The sequence below is a fragment of the Moschus berezovskii genome, chromosome 6 (genome assembly GCF_049115385.1).
Source record: "Moschus berezovskii isolate FMDL1 chromosome 6, NW_MosBer_1.0, whole genome shotgun sequence".
Classification (NCBI taxonomy): Eukaryota; Metazoa; Chordata; class Mammalia; order Artiodactyla; family Moschidae; genus Moschus; species Moschus berezovskii.
This window is the reverse complement of record NC_142465.1, coordinates 26,888,830-26,910,970: the sequence shown is the minus strand read 5'-3', so window position 1 is coordinate 26,910,970 and position 22,141 is coordinate 26,888,830. Positions and strand designations below refer to the sequence as shown.

At 40.1% G+C, this 22,141-nt stretch overlaps 1 long non-coding RNA gene across 1 annotated transcript; it reads left to right on the top strand.

The window, feature by feature from the left end:
- Positions 1-1,487: 1,487 nt before the first annotated feature.
- Positions 1,488-11,739, top strand: LOC129537161 (uncharacterized). Its single transcript, XR_016037498.1, has 4 exons — positions 1,488-1,750; positions 2,406-2,682; positions 4,330-4,362; positions 11,549-11,739. It is a non-coding gene; the product is annotated as an uncharacterized LOC129537161 (long non-coding RNA).
- The last annotated feature ends 10,402 nt before the right edge of the window (positions 11,740-22,141 follow it).

The following is a 22,141-nucleotide window of genomic DNA, read 5'->3' as shown; positions in this document are numbered from 1 at the left end:
GATCCCACATGCTTCAGTGAAGATATCCTGTGCTGTAAGTAAGACCTGGAACAGCAAAAAAAAAAAAAAATATATATATATATACATATAATGTAAAAGTTGCCAGAACTATAAGAAAAATCAACAAGTCTACCAGCACAGTGGGAGAATCTGATATATCATATCAATATTTAATCAAGCAATCATAAAAGGCATCAGTCAGAATATAGACGATTTGAAAAATGCAGTAACAAACTTCATCTATTGGTTACATATAGACCCCTATACCTGACAGCTGGATTCCATAGGTTCCTGTCAAGTGCCCCTAAAGCATTTATGTGAAAACTATTCAATGGTAAGCCACTCCAGTACTCTTGCCTGGAAAATCGCATAGACAGAGGAGCCTGGTGAGCTGCAGTCCATGGGGTCGCTACGAGTCGGACACGACTGAGCAAGTTCACTTTCACTTTTCACTTTCACACATTGGAGAAGGAAATGGCAACCCACTCCAGTATTCTTGCCTGGAGAATCCCAGGGACAGCGGAGCCTGGTTGGCTGCCTTCTATGGGGTCGCACAGAGTTGGACACGACTGAAGCGACTTAGCAGCAGCAGCAGCAGCATTCAGGTATATGGCCAAACTGTTTAGACAAGTTTGAATAAGTTTTTAAAAAACTGGTGTATACAGACCATATTCTATGTAAACAATGCAATTGAGTTAGAAATGCATTTTAAAAGGTTTTTTTAATAGTGTATGTTTGAAAATTTAAAAAAATATTCCTGGAGAGGAAAATGCATGTTTTCAATGCTTATATTAGAAAGAAAAGTAATGCCTGAAAGTTAATAAGCTAATCTTCTAATCTAAGAGATTAGAAGAAAAAACAAAAGAATAAAACCAGATATTGTGGCAGAAAAGGAAATTATCATGATAAACAGAAATTAAAAAGAGAGAACACACGAATGAACATTTAGGAAAAATTGTTAAAATGTAATCAGCATTTAAAAATCTTCTCATGCCTGCAAAGAAAATCACCAGGCCCAGATAATTTTATAGGTGAGTTCTAACACACTTTCAAGGAATATAAAGAAGGGGATAGGAGAGAAGAAATACTCATTTTCAGAAGTTGCTGCTGCTGCTGCTAAGTCGCTTCAGTCATGCCCGACCCTGTGCGACCCCATAGAGGGCAGCCCACCAGGCTCCCCTGTCCCTGGGATTCTCTAGGCAAGAACACTGGAGTGGGTTGCCATTTCCTTCTCCTTTCAGAAGTTGAGTATGTAAAATTAATCAGCGAGTGAGGAGACCAGAAGGGGGAGCTCCCACACCCTGCCACTGTCAGTTCAGTTCAGTCACTATAGCAGAGCCCTAGAGGAGAGGAGAAGCACTTCTTTTCTAGCAAGGACTCAGCCAATGAAACACCATGGACTCTTACTATAGCCCTCCCAACTTCCTTTTCCTCTCTTTAAAAGCATTCTCCTCCTCTGCTGTGCCCGGACTTGTACCTATCTTGCCGTGGTTTCAGAACCTGAGTTGCAGTTCTCAGCTGATCAAGTATAAACCCATATTTGCTGGAGGAATATCCAGCGGTCTACTTCCTTCAGGTCAATAGGTATGGGGATATTAAAACCAAAGAATTTCAGTGTAAGAAATGTAACTTATAGATCCCACATGCTGCAGCTGGAGATGCCACATGCCTCAACGAAGATCAAAAATCCTGCAAGCCACAACTTAGACCTGGCACACCCAAATAAACAATTATTTTTTTAAAAAAGAAGGTAAGCATGTCCCTTTGTTCAGTTATGGTCTATGACTGTTTCACAGCACAGTAGCTGAGTTGAGTAGTTGCTACAGAAACCGTATGACCTACAAAGGCTAAAATGTATACTATCTGGTCCTTTAGAGAGGAAGTTCCTCTGATTCCTGCTGTGTAGTTCATGAATGTCTTATCACAACTAAAAATAAGTTCATATATAAAAATATTAACATTTAAAAAGTTATTTGAATTACTATTTTATTTTAGCAGATGCCTCTAGACAAGATTTGAATCTACAATAACAAGCTTCTAGGCTAAAGACCAAATGAAATACCCTATATGTATGGTATTTTTGAAGATGCAAGGAACAGTTTAAGAGCTAAATTTTCTCTAGTGTGGTATGAAATAAGTCTCTGATTGAGATAGCAAAATGTTTGCACATTAAAAAGATTGTCAGCTTGGATTTATCTCAATAAAGTCCTTCTTTTCATCTAGTTGTCAAATGTTTTGAACTGAATTGAGTTAATATATTACTGTTAAAGTGATTAAAGATTATTTAGGTGATAGCCTTAAAGATATGTTAAAAATACGACCAACTTTTCAGAGTAGATGACAACAAGGGAGGTCAAGTGATTGGAAAATGGGAGGAAAATAATCTCTTCCCTCTCCCTTCTTAGGTCCAGTGTCTGGGGCCATGCAAATTGAACTGGCAAAAGATAGATTAACAGGAAAAGAAGATTTATCAAATGTGCATGTCAGAGGTCTACCAGAAATGAAGTGAACACACCAAAGGACTGATCAAACCCAAAGGCTTATATGTCATTTCAACAGAGAGCAATACATTTGTGAAGGACAAGACGAAGGGGAAGGAGTTGGAGTTTCTGGGAACGTGGAAGATAAGGGTACTTGTGAGGTTTGTCATTTAGATTGCACTTGGTATCAGTCTCTGGGAAGGTAAGAGCCTAGAACCATCTTCATTGATTAAGAGTCCCTCGGGAATGATAGATTTCTCTCTTAGTACAGGTGAGGGAAACACTTTTACAAATGAAGATGTATGTTTTGCTCTTGGCCAGATGGGGGGAGGGCGAGAGTTTTTTTTCTCGATGCTTGCTGTTTCTTAACTGCCATCAGCCGAAAATAATCCATGCCAAAGTGGCATATTTTTGTCCCCTCAGTAATAAATGGCTTCTTGAGGTGGAATTTGTTTTACTAAATTTTACAGTCTGGGTCAGGTTCTTCCCCAAGCCCCAACTCTCTTCAGAGAAGACATGGTTGTTTCCTCTCTACTTTCACCTTGAGGATGTGAAGCTAACAGATTTTCTACAGATGCTGCTTTGCTGCTTGTTTCTCCATCTCATCATATGCCATTTCTATTAATATTTCTGCAGAAAGTTGGGCTGGAAAATTTCCTCTATCAAAGCACCAATATGAGGGTTTCACTATCCTTTAAGCATTTTAGTTTGTTCATTGTTGTGCAGTCACTAAATCATGTCTGACTCTTTGTGACCCCATGGACTGCAGCACACGGGGCTTCCCTGTCCTTCATGATCTCCAGGAGTTTGCTCAAACTCAAGTCCATTGAGTCAGCAATGCCATCCAACCATCTCATCCTCTGTCATTCCCTTCTCCTTTTGCCTTCAATCTTATGAGTTGGCTCTTTACGTCAGGTGGCCAAAGTATATTCAGGGTTGATTTCCTTTAGGATTGACTGGTTTGATCTCCTTGCTGTCTAAGGGACTCACAAAAGTCTTCTCCAGCACCATACTTCGAAAGCATCAATTCTTTGGCACTCAGCACTTTTTATGGTCCAACTCTCAAACAGCCATCCATGACTACTGGTAAAACTATATCTTTGACTATACAGACCTTTGTTGACAAAGTGATGTCTCTGCTTTTTAGTATGCTGTCTAGGTTTCTCAGCTTTTCTTCCAAGGAGCGTCGTTTAATTTCATGATTGCTGTCTTCATCTGCAGTTGTTTTGGAACTCAAGAAAATAAAATCTGTCACTGTTTCCACTTTTTCCCCATCTATTTGCCACGAAGTGATGGGACTGGACGCTAATTTATTCTGGACTTGGTTACTTTACACTTTTCCTCTTATTATGGCTAATGTTTTTAAAGTCAACCCTATCATTCTTTTTTTTTTCCACTCATTTATTCATTTAACACACACTTTGGGTACCTACCAAGGGTCGGAGATTATTTTAGGTGTTGGGCATACTGCAATGCACAAAAGAGGAAATAATTCTGCCTTTATATTCTAAATGGTAGGAACAGACCATAAACAAGGTGAATATGTAAAATATGTAATGTGATAGTGATAAATGGTAAAAATGGCTGTAAGGGTAGATTTTAAATTTAAGAAAACCAGACACTGTTTGACACAAATAGTGGGGTTTTTTTTTAGCAATGCAGATAACTTTGTCTCAGATATAAATGATTTGTGTCCAGTAGAAGAGCTTGGGTTGAAACTGAAAGATTAGTTTTATTACCCAATGGTATATTAACCACTTTTTATGTAATTTAGTAATCTTATTCCAGCATTCTTTCTCCTTTCAGTAACTATAAATACCTTTGTCTTTCTATGCTCCATTTGAAACAGGTTTCCTATTCTGCTGGTTCTGTCATCAATGAGGTAAGCAACTAGGAGAGTCATGATTTTTGTCTTTTTGAAAATTATGTATTAACATATAGAATATGATTTATGTAGTTGTGATTTGCTAAAAACCTATAGTGAGCAAACAAACAAAAAACTGATATAAATATATAATAGTGATTTTTAAAATTCATGGGCTGATTTTTTTTTTAATTTTTAAAATTAGTTTGTTTTTGGCCATGCTGGGTCTTCACTGCTGTGTGTGGGCTTTCTCTAGTTGCAGTGAGCGGGGGCTACCCGTGCAAGGGCTTCTCACTGTGGTGGCTTCTCTTATTGCAGAGCACCGCCTCTAGGGCATTCAGGCTTCAGTAGTTGTAGCATATGGGCTTAGTTGCCCTGTGGCATATGGACTTTTCCCTGACCAGGGATTTAACCCCTGTCTCCTATATTAGCAGGTGGTCTCTTGACTACTGGACCACCAAGGAAGTCCTTTGGGTAGATTTTTAACATTCTAATGTCGATTTAGACATTAGAAATGAAAATTATGAAGACCATACAGTAATAGGAGATAAAAGTTTATGAGAATGTTTTTAAAATACATATTTAGTGTTAAAAGATAAACTGAGACATATTAACATTTTTAAGAGTTAATTTGAACAAAAATCTATTTTAATCAGGCAGTACCAAAATAGAAATGATTAGGTGCACTCTACCAGCAGAAGCTACGACTGAGCGACTGAACTGAACCAGCAGAAGGTAGTGGAAAGATTTTTATGAGCAAGAAGCAGAAGCCAAGCAAAAAATTATCTCATTAGCCGTAGTTTAAGTGTTTACCTTACTTGGAAAACCATAGTTAGATGTTTATGATTTTTATTTTTTAACCTTGAAGCATTTCAAGCTTAAGTTTTGGTTTGGTTAGGTAGGCTGCTAAGAATAGAACCACCTCAGTCTAATAGATTCCTTGTTTAAATAACTATTTTCACAATACGTAAATAAATAAAATAAACTCCTATAATGATTGCCTATTTTACTGGCGTTTTTCTGCCAGCCCAGTAAATATTCAAGTATTTAAAATCATTAAGAGAACAGGGTTTGGAGTAAGACTACCTGGCTCTGCATTCTGGATCAACCATGTCTTGGTCTGGGCGAATTGTTTAAGCCTCAGTACTCTTTATCTCATCAGATTATTGGGAGGATAAGTGAAATATAATAATGTAAGCAAGAAGTTCAGAAAAGCTCTGGTAACTAACAGCTCAGTACATGCAAGATACAAGCTTTCTGTTTACAATGAAAACTTGCAAAGTGATTCCCTGGTGGCTCAGGGGTAAAGAATCCATCTGCCAATGCAAGAAACATGGGTTCAATCCCTGATCCAGGACGATCTCCTGGAGTAGGAAAGCACTCCAGTATTCGTGCCTGGGAAATCCCATGGACAGAGAAGCATGGCAGGTGCCATCTAAGGGTAGCAAAAGAGTCAGATAAGTCTTAGCACAATTGCAACTTTGTATTGTTGTGTAAAACACTTTAAAAACAACATACAATGCTTGCAATATTTAATAGAACATTTTTCAATGTAGAAAAGGTTTACTTACTAGCCGGCTCCTTTCAAATAAAATTGGGTTAATTCTTATCTACCAAGATAGTCCTATATTTTGCCTTTATTTTATTGAACATTTTATAGAATGTTTTACAACCCCAGGTAAATTTTGTTTTCTAGTCAAACCTATGTCTGAACAGTTAGTATTTCTTTTACATGAAAATAAACTTCTAAACTAACTGTTGTTTGCGTAAACAACTGACAATACAAAGAAAAGATCTTGCAAACATTTATTTAGAGGATTTAAGTAAAACCATTTCTGCCAAACTTTAGTTCAGTTCAGTTCAGTCGCTCAGTCGTGTCCAACTCTTTGCGACCCCATGAATCACAGCACGCCAGGCCTCCCTGTCCATCACCAACTCCCGGAGTTCACTCAAACCCATGTCCATCGAGTCGGTGATGCCATCCAGTCATCTCATTCTCTGTCGTCCCCTTCTCCTCCTGCCCCCAATCCCTCCCAGCATCAGAGTCTTTTCCAATGAGTCAACTCGTCGCATGAGGTGGCCAAAGTATTGGCGTTTCAGCTTCAGCATCAGTCCTTCCAATGAACTCCCAGGATTGATCTCCTTTAGAATGGACTGGTTGGATCTCCTTGCAGTCCAAGGGACTCTCAAGAGTCTTCTCCAGCACCACAGTTTAAAAGCATAAATTCTTCAGTTATTAATTTTCCAAATAAAAGAAATGAACCAAAAAATTTTAAATACGATAAAATGGAACAAAATGAAAATAATTGTAGTTCTTTTTAAACCGTTGGCACAGTTAGTCAAGCCAACATCCTAATCAGGGACAGCAAATACTATGCAGGCTTAAAAAATGAGTTGGCCTTTCCAGATGTCCTAAGGCTTGAAAAATGGCTTGGTCTTCCTATGTGTCTTCAACTTTCCAAGTCAGAGCAAATGATACAATGGATTCTTTATTCTATTCTACCTCACAATATTTTAAAGTCACCAACATTCTCAAAATTGAGGGATAGGAATACTAATTTACCTAGGAATACCTACAACTTTTCAATTGTAAATTACTCCACTAAATTGCTTGTATGTGTTAAAAAAACAAAATTCAACCAAGTAAACGTGAAGATTCTAATTTGCTTTATTCAGTGACTGAATTAATCAGGAAGCAGGCTGTGTAGTAACAAGAAGAGCACTCCAGGGAATGATACAAAATGGAAGGCTTTTATAGAAAGGAGGGTGGGGCAAAGAGGTTATTTCCAAAAGAAAAAGAATTATTTGGGGCCAGCACCTACTTTTAGGGGGAGAATTGCAACAGCTTTTATCATGCAGATTGCTTCTTCTTCCTCTGGGGGCTAGAGGGCTCACATGACAGATGACCTCACTGGTGATGACCAGGAAATTCCAAACTGGTTGACTAAGATTACATTTCTGAGACTGAGAAGAAACACACACACACACATACACGGGCAACTAATTTATGACGAAGGAACCAAGAACATACAAAGGAAAAAAGAAAGTCTCTTCTGTAAACGGTGTTGGGAAAACTGGACAGCCATATGCAAAAGTTTAAAACTAGATCCCAATCTTACATCATATATAAAGTTAACTCAAGATGGATTAAAGGCTTGAATGTAAAACGACAAACCGTAAAATTCCCTGCAGGAAACAGGCAGTACATAGTACACTGGGACTTCCCTGGTGGTCCAGGGTTGACTCTGTGCATCCACTGCAGGGGACTTGGGTTCAATCCCTGGATGGGAAACTAGAATCCCACAAGCTGCATGGCCAAGAAAACAGAAAAATCTAGAAAGTAGGCAGTACACTTTTTGACATAAGTCTCAGCAGTGTTTTTTTGGATATGTCTCCTCAGGAAAGGGAAACAAAAATAAAAATAAACAAATGAAGATTCTGCACACCAAAGGAGAGCATCAACAAAATGAAATGACAGCCTATTGAATGGGAGAAAAATTTGCAAATTATGTATCTGATAAAGGGTTAATATCCAAAATATATAGAAAGAACTCATACAAAACTGCAACTGACTCCTCCAGAAACAAAGTTCCTCTGCCGAGTTTATGATCAAACTCTGTACCCAAAACTGTGTTCCCTTTCTCATCCTGAACTAATTCCTCACAGGACAGAGGACCATCAAAGAAAAAGGGACACTGAAAACGAGCAGGAGCCTGTGAGGCTCTCCCCAGTAGAGAAGCCTTTCCAGAGCTCCCCTTTCTTGCTTGTAGAAAAAGGCTTTGGTCTCTAGTAGGCCTTCCCTGAGTTCTGTTGCTGTTCAGTTGGCAAGTCATGTCCAGCTCTTTGTGACCCTGTGGGCTGCAGCACGCCAGGCTTCCCTGTCCTTCATTATTTCCTGGAGTTTGTTCAAATTCATATCCATTGAGTCAGTGGTGCCAGCTAACCATCTCATCCTCTGCTGCCCACTTCTCTTGCTTCCATCTTTCCCAGCAATAGGGTCTTGAGTTCTAAAGAGCAGATTTAAACAGTTACTAATTAGGGAACTGAGGGAATGCAGAAAGAAGAAAAATAGTCAAGAAACAGTAGTTCAGTGATAAATCAGTCCTAGATCATCCTTGAGGTATATACATAAGAATCTGATACATATAAAGAGCCTCTTGATGAAGGTGAAAGAGGAGCGTGAAAAGCTGGCTTAAAACCCAACATTCAGAAAACTAAGATCATGGCATCTAGTCCCATCACTTCATGGCAAATAGATGGAGAAAAAATGGAAACAGTGACAGATTATTTGCTTGGGCTCCAAAATCACAGTGGACAGTGACAGCAGCCATGAAATAAAAAGATGCTTGCTCCTTGGAAAAAAACTATGACTAACCTAGACTGTGTATTAAAAAGCAGAGACATCACTTTGTCAACAAAGGTCCATATAGTCAAAGCTATGGTTATTCCAGTAGTCATGTATGGATGTGAGAGTTGGACCATATAAAGAAGGTTCAGTGCTGAAGAATTGATGCTTTTGAAGTGTAGTGTTGGAGAAGACTCTTGAGAGTCCCTTGGACAACAGGGAGATCCAACCAGTCCATCCTAAAGAAAAATCAGTCCTGAATATTCATTGGAAGGACTGATGCTGAAGCTGAAAGTCCAGTACTTTGGCCACCTGATGCAAAGAGCCAACTCATTGGAAAAGACTCTGATGCTGGGAAAGATTGAAGGCTGGAGGAGAAGCAGGAGACAGAGGGTGAAATGGTTGGATGGCATCATTGACTCAATGGACATGAGTTTGAGCAAATTCTTGGAGATAGTGAAGGACAGGGAAGCCTGGCGTGCTGCAGTCCATGGGGTCTCAAAGAGTCAGACACCAGTGAGCAACAACAATATATCTTTGAGATTTTCTGCAGGAAGTAGGGCCCACCCAGGTGGAAAATGGTAACTGCATCCTGAGACCAAAGGTCGATGACTGAGATTCCTGGAACACCACCCTGTTATGTCACCACACATCAATCGGAAGTCATGTCCCCTACAGCCTTCTCCCCAAATATTGCCCTTAAAAACCTCTTGCCTGTGGAATTCCTTGGCAGTTCCATGTTTAGGACTCCTTGCTTTCCCGCTGAGGGCCCAGAATTGATTGGTGTTTAGGGAAGTAAGATCCCACAGGCCACACAGTGCGGCCAAAAACCCCCAAAACCAAAATCAAACCAAACCAAACAAAAGAACTCTTTCCAGAAATCCATCAGGGAGTTGGGTATTTTGAGCAAAAGCTTCCCATGCTCCTTGTTTGACCCTTCATTACACCTTTCTCTGCTCCAAACTCTGACTTTTTGGTCTGTTTAGCCTAACTAGGCACAGGGCACATAAACGGGTTCAACAACAACAACAAACACCCCAGTTTAAAATGGGCAGAGGGGACTTTGCTGGTGGTCAGAGGTTGAGAGTCTGCCTGCCAATGCAGGGGACATGCATTCAACCCCTGGTCAAGGAAGATCTCACGTGCTGCGGAGCAACTAAGCCCATGTGCCACAACTACTGAAGGCCCCATGCCTAGAGTCCATGCTCTGCAACAAAAGAAGCCAAAGCAATGAGAAGCCTGTGCACCACGATGACGAGTAGCAGCCCCGCCCCAACCCCAACCAGAGAAAGCCCACATGCAAAAACAAAGACCCAGCACAGCCAAAAAATAATAAATAAATAAAATTTTTTAAATGGGCAGAGGATCTGAACGTTTGTCCAAAGAAGACATATAGATGATCAACAAGCATATGAAAAGATGTTCAACATCCTAATTATTGGGGAAATGCAAGTCAAAACCACACTGAGCTATCACCTCACGTCTGTAGAATGGTTAGCATCAAAAAACAAGAAATAGCAAGTGTTGTTGAGAATGTGGAGAAAAGGAAACCCTCCTGCACTGTTGTTAAGAATATAAGTTGGTGCAGCCACTATGGCGGTATCTCAAAAAATTAAGACTAGACCTACTGACTTTAAAAGCACAGTGTAAAAGCTGTGGGTCAAATTTATTCAGTGTCTTCAGTTCAGTTCATTCGCTCAGTCGTGTCCGACTCTTTGTGACCCCATGGACTGCAGCACTCCAGGCCTCCCTGTCCATCGCCAACTCCTGGAGTTTACTCAAATTCATGTTCATTGAGTCGGTGATGCCATCCAACCATCTCATCTTCTGTCGTCCCCTTCTCCTGCCTTCAATCTTTCCCCACATCAGGGTCTTTTCCAATGAGTCAGTTTTTCCCATCAGGTGGCCAAAGTATTGGAGTTTCAGCTTCAGCATCAGTCCTTCCAATGAATATTCAGGACTGATTTCCTTTAGGATGGACTGGTTGGATCTCCTTGCAGTCCAAAGGACTCTCAAGAGTCTTCTCCAACACCACAGTTCAAAAGCATCAATTCTTCAGCAATCACCTTTCTTTATAGTCCAACTCCCACATCCATACATGACTACTGGAAAAACCATACCTTTGACTAGATGGACCTTTGTTGGCAAAGTAATGTCTCTGTTTTTTAATATGCTGTCTAGGTTGGTCATAACTTTCCTTTCAAGGAGCAAGTGTCTTTTAATTTCATGGCTGCAGTCACCATCTGCAGTGATTTTGGAGCCCCCAAAAATAAAGTCTGTCACTGTTTCCCCATCTATTTCCCATGAAGTGATGGGACCAGATGCCATGATCTTAGTTTTCTGAATTTTAAGAACTAAAACCCCAGAGATAGACTCTCAGATAGCTCTGAGAAGCTGTTTCAAAGATGTAAGCAGGGAGGTTACCAGGAAAAGCCTGGTAATGAAGGGTAAAATTTCTCATGCACATTTAAGTAGGTATCTTCTCCATTGATAAGATACTTTTGTAATTTAGTTTTTCAATTCGTTAATAAGGTGTATCATATTGATTGATTTGTGGATATTGAATCATCCTTGCATCCCTGGGCTAAATTCCCCTTTATCATAGCATATAATTGTTTTAACATACTGTTGAATTTGGTTTGCTAATATTTGTTGAAGACTTTTGCATCTATGTTCATATCAGTGATATTGGCTGACAGTTTTCTTTTGTTGTGGTAACTTTGTCTGGTTTTGTTATCAGGGTGATGATGGTCACAAACAATGAATTTGGTAGTGTGGTAAATTTAAATTTTGCTTTTTGGAACCTTCTGGAATTTCTTTTTTTGAATATTTTCAATCCATGTTTGGTTGAATCTGCAGATGTGGAACCACGAATACAGAGGGCCAGTTGAATATTTATTTAGCAAACCCTAAATGCCAAGCCAGCTCTGGACCTTCTCACCCAGACAAATTTGACAGTATGGCACCAGTTCATCAGATATTCCTTATCCTATAAAAGCTTTTTGCCTTCCACCTCATTTTGCAGTTCTCCAAAGGAGACTGTGAGTCTGTGAAGCATTAAAATTTGTTTGTATCACCTAAATTGTCTTCTTTGATTTTTTTTTTTAACAATTCTGTCTACCCTCTATCTTTTTGTTTAAAAGCAGGGCATACATTTTCCCCTCTATGGTACCAGCAAGAAGAAAGAAAGAAAGTGAAGTTGCTCAGCAAGAAGAGAGCTATCCTTACTGCTTGTTCAAAGATAAACTGAGCCATATTAAATATTTTAAGGGTGTATTTGAGCAAAACTTGATTTGAATTGGGCAATGCCTAATTGGAAGTAGTTAAAAACATTTCACCAACAGGAGCCAGGGAAAAGACTTTTAAAGAGCGCAGGAAGAAGCAAAGCAAGGATATAGCTACAGCTTGAGACTCAGGTTCAAGCCCTGGGTTGGGGAAGATCCCCTGGAGAAGGAAATGGCAACCCACTCCAGTACTCTTGCCTGGAAAATTCCATGGATGGAGGAACCTCATAGTCTATAGTCCATGGGGTTGCAAAGAGTCGGGTATGACTGAGCGAGTTCGCTTTCACTTCACTTCATAGCTTAAGCAATTGCACTAATTGAGGGAGCCTGGTTGGCTGTTTGTGACAGGTTGTCCTTAGGTTTTGATTTCTTAACCTTAAGGCATTTCAGTCTTAGATTTAGTGTTTTGGCTTGTTTTTAAATTTTAATGTATTTATTTGCTTGTGTTGGGTCTTTGTTGCTATGCACGGGCTTTCTCTAGTTGCAGTGCTCGGGCTTCTCATTGCGGTGGCTTCTCTTGTGAAGCATCGGCTCTAGGCACGCAGGCTTTAGTAATCGTAACATGCGGGCTCAGTTTTGCAGCTCAAGGGCTTAAGAACTCGGGCCCAGTAGTTGTGGCCCACAGGTCTAGCTGCTCTGCAGCGTGTGGGATCTTCCCAGACCAGGGATCGAAACCGTGTCCACTGCATTGACAGGCAGATCCTTATCCACTGGATCACCCGGGAGGTCCAGGCTTAGGTTTTGGTTTGCTTATGTGGGCTACTAGTTATTGCCTGCTATTTAATTAATCTAGTAATGGTCTGCTCTTTAATTAACTGACGACGTTGGAGATGGAAAGCTGGCACTGAGATGAGTTTGCGTAAACAAAACACTCAAATAACACTTACCCTCCATTCCTTCCACTCATATATTTTCTTGTCACTTTCTCCACAATTCATCTGCCCTGGAAGCCCAAACTCCCTCTGCTTTGTCTAGTAACTTCTCTACAATATATCACCATTTGTTAAAATGATATATAAGCCCCTAAGTCTAACCACTTCTTTGGATTTTTCACTTCTTTTTTTAGGGGGAGAGGGGGTGAAGTTATTATACACATGTAAATATTAACAGTAATAAAACTTGTATGCCTTTCCTCCTGTTAATCTGTATTTTATTAGTTTAATTTGTACCTCTGCAGGTACTTGAGCTAGGAGGGTAGAGGAAAAGGTTTTCTTTCACTCCAAGGTAAAAGGGAGAAGAAGGAGATGGTATTTTCCAAGAATTTTCTTAATTTTCTTTCCAGATTAATCTGTTTGCTTGTTTTATGTCAACTAAGTATACATTTTATATATTAACCAAAATCTGTCAAGTGAAATGTATTTCTGGATCCCACTTTTAGCCAACTAACCTGTAACAAGCATGGTTCTTAAAACACTTTTAAAAAGTGTACAATGCATTATTTTTATGTAATCTTGCAATGCCGACATCAAGTATACTATTTTAATATCATTTAGAAGTGATAACATGAATAAGTGATTGCCCTGAGTTATCAGGTCGATTTTTTTCTCCCTTTAGTTTTCTTAATATAGATGGACATAAACGAGAGAGAAGGGGAGAGAGAGAGAGGCATTCTTCCACCCAGAATATTTTTTACACAATAATAATTTAACTGTCAATAATCAGTTTAGCATCTTTAGCATCTCCTACTTCTCATTCATGCTACCTGTGGTGGCAAGACATTTTCAGATTAGTATTTTACAAAAGACCATTTATTTGAGCCCTGACTGTGATAGTCTACTTTAGATTTTCAGACTATTCTAAGCCATCTATGGACTTAAGCAACACACTGAATTAGATGGTCTGTGGAATTTTCTATCAATGAGTTTCTATCAAATTATAAGAGAAGCTGGAAGTGCAGTCAGTCTAAATTCTATACAACTCATCTTTCTAATTATACTGCCTAAGGAGGCCAGCTGGCTAGCTGTCAAGAGACCTCAGGAAGTGTATTTACACTGGTAAATTCACTGTGGTACAAGTTCTGAATCTTTGCTTTGCAGACTCAAAACTCGAATTTTTGTCAAGCACGTTGAATGTAAAGTCTTCTCTTGGCAGAATCATTTTATTCATGCTTACAGTGACTGAAATGTCATTTTATTAATTTACAATGGGCAATAAAATATGCATGTGGATTGTTCTGCTTGCCTCAACAGGATAAGTGCCTTTACTCTTTAAAGACAAAACTACCTGAAAAGCAGCCAATTATAATTGAAAATTTGAGGGATCTTTATTCAGAACAAGAGGAGGTAGCCGAATGATGCTCCTCAGGGACAGAATTTTCAGGTAGCTTAAAGTGTTTTGAGTCTGTGATGTTCCCTTCTCATCCTTAAAAGGGTTGAGTACAATAGGGAGATACATATAGGCCCCCATAGCTTAACTGGGGGCAGGACGAGGGTTCGGAAAGAGTAGGAATTAGACAAAAGGAGGATGGATGGCAAGCATTCAGCCAAGTGTCATGGCCCAGAAGTCAGGGAGAGACTGTGCTGAGCAAAAAAACTGCAGTAGTTCAGTATGTCCGAAGCATACAGCGCAAAAAGGAAATAACGTCAAGTGGCGTGGAAGATTTTGCAAATCACAGTTTGGGGTTTTTGTCCTCAAATGAAGGGGGCTAGTGAGGAATTTTAAGCTGGGGAGTAATGAAGATCAGGTTTGTGCTTTAGTAACATCACTCAGGCTGCAGGGTAGAGAATTAATTAGATGGATGCAAGAACAAGATCAGAGCGGAGTTGCTCCTAGGTCAGAAAGGAGTGACTTGAAAACCGGGATGTTGTGAAGCAGAATTTACAGAACAGGGTGATTAATTAAATGTGGGCAGAAATAAAAGGAGAACAGGCAAAGATGGCAGATTTCTAGCTTGGGTATGGTGGTGCCAGCAGTGGTATGGGAACCCCGGAGGTCATAGGGAAGTGAGTGAAGGGTGGCCCAAAGAGGGGCGTGATGAGTCAGTTTAGAGTTCAGACACTTAGAATTGAGCTAGAGGATTCTGTGACTCCGCAACGGAAACACAGTCTTCACCACTGGACTGCCAGGGACGTCCTGGTATTTGTCTTTCTCTGTCTGACTTCATTTAATATGATAATCTCTAGTTATAGTCATGTTGCGACAAATGGCATTATTTCATTCTTTCTTTATGGCTGAGTACTATATATATATACACACACATATATATGAATAGTGTATATGAATGTCATATATATGAATAGGTGGACACCATATCTCCTTTATCCATTCATCTGTTGATGGACATTTAGGTTGTTTCCATGTCTTGGCTATTGTGAATAATGCTGTTATGAACATAGGGATGCATTTATCTTTTTGGATTGGAGTTTTGTTTGGATATATGCCCAGGAATTGCTGGATCATATGGTCATTCTATCTTTAATTTTCTGAGGAACCTCCATACTGTTTTCCATAGTATGGAAAGTGAGTATAGCTGCACCAACTTACATTGTGCAAGTTTGCTCAGTCGTGTCCAACTCTTTGTGAGTTTTCTCCAGGCCAGAAAACTGGAGTGGGTAGCCTTTCCCTTCTCCAGGGGATCTTCCCAACCCAGGGATTGAACCCAGGTCTTCTGCATTGCAGGCAGATTTTTTTTTACCAGCTGAGCCACAAAAGAAGATGGGGATTTTTGTTGTGCCACTTCTACATGATTCTATGGTCTATTTTGTACTTTATCAGCTCTTGCTGTTGTTCAGTTGCTAAGTTGTGTCTGACTCTTTGCAACCCCACGGACTGTAGCCCACCAGGCTCCTCTGTCCTAAGCTCAAATACTGACGTGGGTTGCTGTTTTGTTCTCCAGGGGATCTTCTTCGACCAGGGATTGAACCCGCATCTCCTATATTAGCAGGCAGATTCTTTCCCACTGAGCCAGGGAAGCCCCTACTGACTTTATTTGAGGTTTAAATGCTATAGACTTGACCATGACCATATACATATATACATGCATATATATATATATATATATATATATACACACACACATATGATTTTTAATAAGTTTAAAAACATAATTTCCTAAACCTGCTTCCAAAGAAACTCAATGGAGATCTGATACTTTTCTTAGAGTTAAGTTAACTAGAGTATGGAGAAAATCAGTAGGGACTTCTGGAGAATTCATGTATCTTCCTACTGCTTTGAAATTCTTGCCTTTGCCTCCCTTCTCATCCATCCCTCAATGGTTGAAAGAAACACAAACTGATACAAGACTTCAATTAGTTGGTTTAATGATGCTAATATAATTTGTTAAAACTGAACAATTCAGTTGAGAAGAATAAAAACTAATCACTGCCAAATACCTGGTGAGTAGTCCTGTGTGCATTCCTTAGGCTCCTTAAACTGTCTCTGCCTTATTGATACAGTCATCATCTGCACTGTACTCATCGTAATGTTTCATACATTTGCTTCTACTTGGAAATGAATTGTTTGGTGGTCACACATGAAATTAACCAGGAGAACAATGTTCTGATTTACAGAAGGCAGAGAATAGGTGGTTTCTCATAAATATTGGGAAATTTTGAAGAGTTAAGAAACATGTGCTCAGTCACTCAGTCATGGCCAACTCTTTGCGACCCCATGGACTACTGTGGCCTGCCAGGCTCCTCTGTCCATGGAAGTTTCCCAGTCAGAATACTGGAGTGGATTGCATTTCCTTTCTCCAGGATTAAGAAACACACATACATATATATTAAACCAAAAGAGAAAAGACTGCTGAGTAGGAACAAAGATGCTGGATTACTCTCAGTACTGTTAGCTTTGAACCACATCTTCACAAGTAGGAAGATAGTAGTTTATGTACAAAAATATTTGTTTGTAAAGCAATTGTTGTGGGAATGATCATGTACCCTTACAAAATTCCACAGACTGGGTGGCAGAAATCGATTGCTCATAGTCATGAAGGCTGGAAGGCTGAGATCAGGGTGCCAGCATGGTTGGGTGAGGGGCCACATCCGAGTCACTGATTTCTTGTATCATCACATGAAAGAAGAGACCAGAGAGTTCTTTATGGTTTCTTTTATAAGAACACTAATCTGAGGATTCCACCCTCATGACCTACTCATCTCCTGAAGCTGCAACCTAGTAATACTGTTAGTTTTGGGGGTTAGAATTTCAGTATACGAGGTTTCTGTTTTGTTCACTCATTGAATTGTGTTTGATTCTTTGTGAACCCACTAAATGCAGCAAACCAGGCTTCCCTGTCCATCACCAACTCCTGGAGTTTACTCAAACTCCAGTCCATTGAGTCGGTGATGCCATCCAACCATCTCATCTTCTGTCACCCCCTTCTCTGCTTGACCTCAATCTTTCCCAGCATCAGGGTCTTTTCGAGTGAGTCAGCTCTTCACATCAGGTGGCTAAAGTATTGGAGCTTCAGTTTCAGCTTCAGTCCTTCCAATGAATATTCAGGGTTGATTTCCTTTAGGATGGACTGTTGGATCTTCTTGCTGTCCAAGGGACTCTCAAGAGTCTTTTCTAACACCACAGTTCAAAAGCATCAATCCTTCAGTGCTCAGCCTTCTTTACGGTCCAGCTCTCACATCCATACATGACTGCTGGATAAACCATAGCTTTGACTATATGGTCTTCTGTCAGTAAAGTGATGTCTCTGCTTTTTAATATGCTGCCTAGGTTGGGTCACAGCTTTTCTTCCAAGGAGGAAGTGTCTTTTAATTTCATGGCTATAGTCACTATCCACAGTGATTTTGGAGCCCAGGAAAATAAAATCTGTCACTGTTTCCACTTTCCCCTATCTATTTGCTATAAAGCTATGGGACTGGATGCCATGATCTTAGTTTTTTGAATGGTGATTTTTAAGCCAGCTTTTTCACTCTCTTCTTTCACTTTCATCAAGAGGCTCTTTGGTTCCTCTTCGCTTTCTGCCATTAGAATAGTACCATCTGCATATCTGAGGTTGTTGATATTTCTCCCAGCAATCTTGATTGCAGCTTGTGAGTCATCCAGCCTGGCGTTTTGCATGCTGTACTCTGCATAGAAGTTAAATAATCAGGGTGACAATATACAGCCTCAATGTACTCCTTACCAGTTTTGAGCCAATCCATTGTTCCATGTCCAGTTCCAACTGTTGCTTCTTGACCTGCATACAGGTTTCTCAGAAGACAGATAAGGTGGTCTGGTATTCCCATTTCTTTCAGAATATTCCACAGTTTGTTGTGGTCCACACAGTCAAAGGCTTTAGTGTAGCCAATGAAGCAGAAGCAGATGTTTTTCTGGAATTCCCTTGTTTTTTCTATGATCCAATGGATGTTGGAATTTCCTAGTTCCTCTGCCATGTCTAAATCCACCTTGTACATCTGAAGTTCTCAGACCACATATTGCTGAAGCCCAGCTTGAAGGATTTTGAGCAGTACCTTGCCAGTATGTAAAATGAGTACAATTGTGCAGTAGTTTGAACATTCTTTGACATTGCCCTTCTTTGGGATTGAAATGAAAACTGACCTTTTCCATTCCTGTGGCCACTGCTGACTTTTCCAAATTTTCTGGCATATTGAGTACAGCACTTTAACAGCATCATCTTTCAGGATTTGAAATAGCTCAGCTGGAATTCCATCACCTCCACTAGCTTTGTTCATAGTGACTAAGTCCCACTTGACTTCACACTCTAGGGTATCTGGCTTTGGGTGAGTGACCACACCATCGTGGTTATCAGGGTCATTAAGACCTTTTTTGTATAGTTTTCCTGTGTATTTTTGCCACCTCTTCAATCTCATCTGTTTCTGTTAGGCATGAATTTTAGTGGGGGCAAAAACATTTAAATCTTCCTTTCCTCATTCATCAAGAAATATTTATTTATTGCTAATCGTGGATTGAGCATTGTTTTAATTATTGGGGATACAGCAGGGAACAAGAGACAAGATTCTTATATTCAGTTTTCTCTGCTATGCAGAGAATTAGAATGGGTAATCTGATAGATTGGAGACCCCGTTAATACTTTAGATGAAGTGATCCTTGGAGGTCTCTCTGAGGAGGTGACTTTTAAAGTACAATATGAATGCCAAGAAATTAATCACAAAGCATTTCTTAAATAGGAACTGTTTGAGCCTAGGCAGGAGTAAGTTTTTTGCAACTGAGGAAAAAACAGTTCAAGGAGGCTGAAGCAAAGTAAGCTAAGTGTTTTAAGTAGAAGGCGGAGAAGCAGGAGGGACCAGATCAACAGGTTGTGTGAGCCAGGATAAGGTATTTGGACTTTATTGTGAGTGTGATGGGAAGCTACAATCAAGGAGGACAGTGATGCTACTTAATTTGCATTTAAAAAAAAGTTGTTTCTAGCTGCTGTATAATGAACAGATTATAAGGAAGTCAAAGGAAAAGCAGGGAGATCAACCAGGAAATACTTCCAGTTGTTTGGACAGGAGTTGAAGGTGCTGTGGACTGGGGTGACCATGGAAAGAAGTGGCAGGTTTGGTGTATGTTTTGGAGGTAGACCTGCTGGACTGGATGTAGAGAGGAGAAGTGATGAGATAGACAAACAGAAGATAATGCCAAGATTTCTGGTTTGCTCCAACTAAGTAGTTGGGGGGAAGGACAGGTAGACAGGAAAACTGGTGAAGGAGCACTTTTGAAGATAAAAATGAAATAGTTTTTGGTGGGCCATGTTAAGTTTGAGATGCTGGTTAGATATCCAAGAAAAACAAAGTAGCTGGTTTTTTATCAAAGTCCGAAACCTGGGGAGATTCAGCACTGGAGATGTAGACTCTGGCAAATGGATGAAATTTAAAGTCAGACTAGTTGAGATCACTTCTAGGCCATGTGGGATAGATGAAAGGCGGGTCTTAGAACATTAAGGAGGCACCGTAAGATACGCAACAGAGAAGTCTTCAGACAAGTACTTGGAAGAATGGTCATCGAGAAGAAAAACCAGAAAGTAAACTGTCAAGGAAGTCAAGAATAAAACAAGGAGAGAACCATCTGGTGTTCTCAGTGTGAATAAGAGTCAAATAAAGTAAAAGAAAAAAAATAAATTTGTCACTGGATTAGGCAACATGTATGTTGTTAGTGATCTTAATATGAACAGTCTCATCAGAGTAGATGAGAAGGCAGCTCGATTGGAGTGGGTTAAGAAGAAAATGAATAGACTGAAGGAACTATAGGTATGAAAGCCACCATGGGGCATCCAGAGAAAGAAGACAGGAGAAAAGCATAAAAGGAGTCTGCTGGGCAATGTTGAGTGCCTATTTGAGCTCTGTGACTTTTAATGTAAAATGAGTCCAATAGCCCCAGCTATATATTTGTACCTCTAATGATATTCAGCTGCTCCTGTACAGCATGGAGTAGTTGGGTAGTCATGTTTGGGTTCTGCTAGATGAAAACAATGGAGGAAGAGAGAGCTGAAGTTAAGCATGTTTGCAAAGGGTGGGGGTGCTATAAAGTTGGATCATAGGCTTTAAGCTGGATTTTGCTAGAAATAAGGATGCTAGGGAAATGGCAAATTTCGTGAGACAGTGAAAAACAGAGAAGCCTGCCATGCTACAGTCCATGGGGTCACAAAGAGTCGGACACAACTGAGTGATTGAACAACAAGAAGAAGGGAAATGACTGATAGAAAGTAAGAAGGGCCAATGACTGGAAGTCTCGATGGAGTCAAAGAACTTGTGAAATATGGGTGTAAAAGAGTTAAATGGATAGAAATTAGCAGCCAGAGGGCTTCCCAGGTGGCGCTAATGGTAAAGAATCCGCCTGCCAATGTGGGAGATGCCTGAGTTCCGGGTTTGATCCCTGGGTTGGGAAGATGCCCTGGAGAAGGAAATGGCAACCCACTCCAGTATTCTTGCCTGGAAAATCTCATGGACAGAGGAGCCTGGTGGGCTACAGTCCATTGGGAAGCAAAGAGTCGGACACAACTGAGCATGCATGCACTTGCTATTTGCTAGGCTACGTTAAATTGGACTGTTTTGTGTGGGAAGTTGCTAGATTATAGTGAAGGATATTTTTACATGATGAAGTTTCACCCACTGCTTATTTTCCTTTGGAGTAGTTAAGTTCTCTAGTATATTATTCCAGTGATGGAGTTAGCACAAGCTGCAGGGAAGAATATAGGTTTTTTTTAATAACCCATTTTGCTAAGCAGTAGATGAGAATCTATTAGTCAAAAGATTCCACTGGAGAATTTCAGTGGAGAAGGCCTTAGCATGTGACATCAATATGCAACTTTAATTTTTGAAAAAATAAAACAAATGTCACTTTAAATGTAAAAAGCTGTTTCCTTTCTTTCTTACAATACTTGTGATGTCAAATGTGTGTTTTTTCCCATACCAAGCAATTCTCCAATTCTCCAGACACCACCCAGGTATCCTACAATTTAATTCAGTTTTGGTACTAACAACCCAGAGTTAGCACAGACCCCAAAGGCTAAAGGTTCAGTGCCACCAAAAACGCTCCTTACTTCAGATACCACTTGGAAGTTCCAGGTTGTCACTTGTACTTTGGGCCAACTGGTTATAAATTGGGGGTTCCCACAACACTCTCCCCAGTTTATACAATTTGCTATAATCCCTAACAGGACTTCCCAGGTGTTGCTATTGGTAAAAAACTCCCCTGCCAATGAAGGAGATATAAGAGATGTGAGCTTGATCCCTGGGGTGGGAAGATCCTCTGGAGGAGGGCATGGCAACGCATTCCAGTATTCTTGCTTGGGAAATCTCATAGACCAAGGAGCCTGGTGGGCTACAGTCCATAGGACTGAAACAATTAAACACACATACACAGATAATTGCTAACAGAACTCACGAAATACTTTACTTACTCTTACTGGTTTATTACAAAGGTTACCACTCTACAACAGCCAAATGGAAGAGAGGTATAGGGCAAAGTATGGGGAAAGGGGTGCAAAGCTTCCCCATACCCTCCAGACAGGTAATCCTCCAGCACCTTGATGTTTGTCAATCTGAAGTTCTCCAAACCTCATTATTAAGGGTTTTTATGGAGGTTTCATTATATAGGTATAATTGATTATATCACTGGCCAATGGTGATTGTCTTCCAGTTCCTCTTCCCTCCAGAAGGTGGAGGGGAATGTGGACTTGAAAATTCCAACCTTTATTTTTTTTTATATCCGTGAGTCTTTTATTGGTCATTTATATGCCAGGTAGCAGCATCACCAAAAACAAAAATAGCTGTTT